Here is a 4,936-nt window from a genome sequence, read left to right as displayed (position 1 = left end):
ATATATATATATATATATATAACCAATAATAATTTTGGGAATTTGAGGGTCCATTATTTGCGTCCACTTACCCCCAAAACATTGTCTTCCAGACTATGGATTGTAAGAGTGACATCAAATCCATCTGTTCGAGTAGAGTATCCCAATTGACTAATTCACTTCCTTCTAGTCTATCAGTTCAACATTTGTGCATAACTTTGCGCGAGTATTCGAAACCAATCGAAGAACACTATTGAGAAATACAAGTACATATTGTATTAACTCTGAAGTCGAGAGTCGATCGTACAGAAGTTTCCATGATTTAGTGTAACATGGAACGATAGAGAACCTGCTAATCCAAATTCTCATATAAAACTTTACATAAGGTTATGGTTCAGTCTCGTGCTCATGGATGAAACAATGGAACTCCCAAAATGTTGTTTTATTGTTGAAATTTCTTCTCAAAGCAATGCTCCCTTTGCTTGGGCCATTTCAGTTTGACCTTGATGTACTCTTTAAGATGTACACTTTCAACATGTTCATGACATCTTGGACACTTAGTAGAAACAACAGGAATGTTTTTCAAGTATTTCTTATGACTTTTCTTAGTTGAGTTCTGATAAATTATACGTAAGTCTGTCAATCACTAAAAGATGTAATTCAATGAAACTAGTTACAACAGGGAGGATAAATTTCCCACTGGTTTTGAGAGGAGAGGGCTTCACAGATTTCTGATCTTCTATTGATTGAATTCTAATGTTATGGTCTTTCTGGTCGCTTTAACGTCATCAGAAAAGTCATCATGACTGTAACAGCAACGTTTACATTTCATTCATACATTACACCTTCCAACCTTGCTCTTGGAATTAAGATTAGGGTAAACGTGGCTTTCGGTCATTTTCTCAGTGTAGATAGACTAGTTTATCATAAAAATAGGTTTTCTCTTAGCAAAAGGCAATGGACTTTCACCAAAACCTTGATGCAAACAGGGTAAAGAACTCATTTTCAGAAGAAGAAATATTTTGCTGCAGGAGAAGCACTACTGAGTGTAGAAGTTGCATTGTTTGAAACTCTTAAGTTATCCGTGAGAGACAGTTTGAGTGATTTGTATCGTTCGCCGGATACTGTGCTGAACAAAACGAACATTAAATTTCTGTACGATCGACTGCCGATTTTAGGGTTAAGAAAACATAAATACCTAAGAATTCTTCTTCTGTCGCATTCTTAAGATCTTTCTTTTTTTGTGTGCTCATTTTTTTTATTTTTTTACAAATCATTTTTCTGAGTTTTCATCGTGTTGACGAGTTCCAGGAAAGTAAGTGGACCAAGTTTATGACGCAGCTTGATTTGTGTTCAAATGTTTTATTTTAAAGTAATTTTAGAAACGTAGTTAAACTTCTGGTGATTTATACAGCTCATTGTGTAAAAACTATATCTTATTTGATTCAGATTTATTTGTAATCTTTTAGAGTGCTTGTCAGATATAATCATCTTAAACTTAAACTCGTTTTGAAATTTATAAAATCAGAAACATTTCAGAACGAACTGAACATTAACACTCCATGGCTGAACATCAACATGGCTGAATGTTAACACCCCATGGCTGAACATCAACATTTCATGGCTGAACTTTAACACTCCATGGCTGAACATCAACACTTCATGGCTGAACATTAACACTCCATGGCTGAACATCAACACTCCATGGCTGAACATCAACACTTCATGGCTGAACATTAACACTCCATGGCTGAACATCAACACTTCATGGTTGAACATTAACACTCCATGACTGAACATCAACACTTCATGGCTGAACATCAACACTTCATGGCTGAACATCAACACTTCATGGCTGAACATTACGTGGCTGTGCATTAATATTCCATGGCTGAACATTAAAACTCCATGGCTGAACGTTAACACTCCATGGCTGAACATCAACACTTCATGGCTGAAAGTTAACACTAATCATGGAGTGTTAATGTTCAGCCATGAAGTGTTGATGTTCAGCCATGAAGTGTTGATGTTCAGTCATGGAGTGTTAATGTTCAGCCATGGAACATCAACACTTCATGGCTGAACATCAACACTCCATGGCTGAACATTAACATTCCATGACTGAACATCAACACTTCATGGCTGAACATCAACACTTCATGGCTGAACATTAACACTCCATGGCTGAACATTAACACTCCATGGCTGAACATCAACACTTCATGGCTGAACATTAACACTTCATGGCTGAACATCAACACTCCATGGCTGAACATCAACACTTCATGGCTGAACATTAACACTTCATGGCTGAACATCAACACTTCATGGCTGAACATTAACACTCCATGGCTGAACATCAACACTTCATGGCTGAACATCAACACTTCATGGCTGAACATCAACACTTCATGGCTGAACATTAACACTCCATGGCTGAACATTAACACTCTATGGCTGAACATCAACACTTCATGGCTGAACATCAACACTTCATGGCTGAACATTAACACTTCATGGCTGAACATCAACACTTCATGGCTGAACATTAACACTCCATGACTGAACATCAACACTTCATGGCTGAACATCAACACTTCATGGCTGAACATTAACACTTCATGGCTGAACATTAATATTCCATGGCTGAACATTAAAACTCCATGGCTGAACGTTAACACTCCATGACTGAACATCGACACTTCATGGCTGAACATTAACACTCCATGGCTGAACATCAACACTTCATGGCTGAACGTTAACACTTCATGGCTGAACATCAACACTCCATGGGTGAACGTTAACACTCCGTGGCTGAATGTTAACACCCCATGGCTGAACATCAACACTTCATGGCTGAACTTTAACACTCCATGGCTGAACGTTAACACTTCATGGCTGAACATCAATACTCCATGGCTGAACGTTAACACTCCATGGCTGAATGATAACACCCCTTTCTGAACATCAACACTTCATGGCTGAACATTAACACTCCGTGGCTGTGCATTAATATTCCATGGCTGAACATTAAAACTCCATGGCTGAACGTTAACACTCCATGGCTGAACATCAACAGTTTATGGCTGAACATTAAAACTCCATGGCTGAACGTTAGCACTCCATGGCTGAACATTAACACTTCATGGCTGAACATTAATACTCCATGGCTGAACATTAATACTCCAATGGCTGAACATCAACACTTCATAGCTGAACATTAAAACTACATGGATGAACATTAACACTCCATGGCTGAACATCAACACTTCATGGCTGAACATTAACACTTTATGGCTGAACATTAGTACTCCATGGATGAACATTAATACTCCAATGGCTGAACATTAACACTTCATCATAGTTACAATACTAAACATATTAAATTTTACAGAACAGAAAAAAAAACATTCGTCTTTAAGCAACAGAATATCCACGATATCTCGAAGATTTTGAGTTGCTAGTACTATTTTACAAAACACCCCTGGTAATTTTAGTTCTTTGTATTTAAACATCAAACATTGTTGAATGTATGATAAGTTGTACGTTTGGTGTTATGTTAAACTCATATTAAAGTTTTTTCTTCATTACCCATTCAAGCCGTCTCCAACCATTATTAATGATACATTTTGTTAAGGTTCTCAAATTTTGACTAATATTTGATAGTTTTAAGCGATTGTTTGTTTTTTTATGCTCAAATGGAAATGGCCATTATAATGATTTTATTGGCAACTTACATACGGGTAATTTGTTTTCACTGAAATTGTCTTGTCATGAGGAAATAAATATGAACAATATGATAAAGGTTTCGTAGCTACCAGTTTCTTCTATAAACCCAAATATTATTATTAGCTGTGCCACAGCAGCTCGTAGAATTGCTCCGAGTTTGTTTTTTAAGAATACAATTTTATCTCATGGATCCATCTCTTGATCGATTTCAGATCTGATTACAGCCGCGGATATTGAGGATTCCCTCTTGATAGCCGTCTTTACTAGAATTGTTGTTTTCGTGTCTGATGATTCGTGAACCGAACAATCGTGAAATATTCATATCAATATGAATATCATTTCAGTTGTTTGAACAATAATACACTCTTTATTTTGGCCAATGAACGGGAAGCATTTAAACTATAAATCCTTGGGAACTTATAAGCACGTTTTACATTTAAATTTTTAAATAACGAGCGTGGTTTTAGATTCTTACACAACACGGTCGTCTGAGACCTCACGTAAATCATAAATAATATTATTGTTGCGGTTTTAATTTAAAACATATTTACAAAATAAATCAATACTTAAAAATATAAAACTAAACTTAAATCCTTAATTAATCAGTAATGTATTTTTTGACTTTAATAAAGGTTAAAAACCAGCTATTTTTTTTTGTTCTACATGGATTAAAGCACCAACTCCGTTATCAAAATGTTACTTTTAAAGTCATTTGGTATTAACCCGGAAATTCTTTGAATATGATTTATTTTGTAAGATATGCAATCATTGTTATTCACGTCTGCTGCCCCTTTCTTAATTCACAATTCATGCACGTACCAATTGATGTGTGTGATCAACAAATATTATTATAAATATTTGTTATACAGTTGGTGTTTATTAACATCGAATAGTTAGAGAGTGGGTGTATAACAAACTCTGCTTAGATTGACTGTGATGAAATATGTAACATTTCTTGGCACGTAGATACACACACACACATAATAAATCTGAGAGAAACATCTTGATCTCATGAAAATAAAGTAGTAAATATGTAATAATCTTGCAATGTGCTCAAACAAACGCAACTGAAATCTCGTCGTTATGTAAAAGGTGCGTGTGACCTGATGTAGATGTTACTAATATTGAAGCGTGTGACCTGATGTAGATGTTACTATTACTGAAGCGTGTGACCTGATGTAGATGTTACTAATACTGAAGTGTGTGACCTGATGTAGATGTTACTAAT

This window comes from Limulus polyphemus, unplaced genomic scaffold (assembly GCF_000517525.1).
Source record: "Limulus polyphemus unplaced genomic scaffold, Limulus_polyphemus-2.1.2 Scaffold6323, whole genome shotgun sequence".
Taxonomy (NCBI): Eukaryota; Metazoa; Arthropoda; class Merostomata; order Xiphosura; family Limulidae; genus Limulus; species Limulus polyphemus.
The sequence above is the reverse complement of the archived record's forward strand: the minus strand, read 5'-3'. Positions refer to the sequence as shown.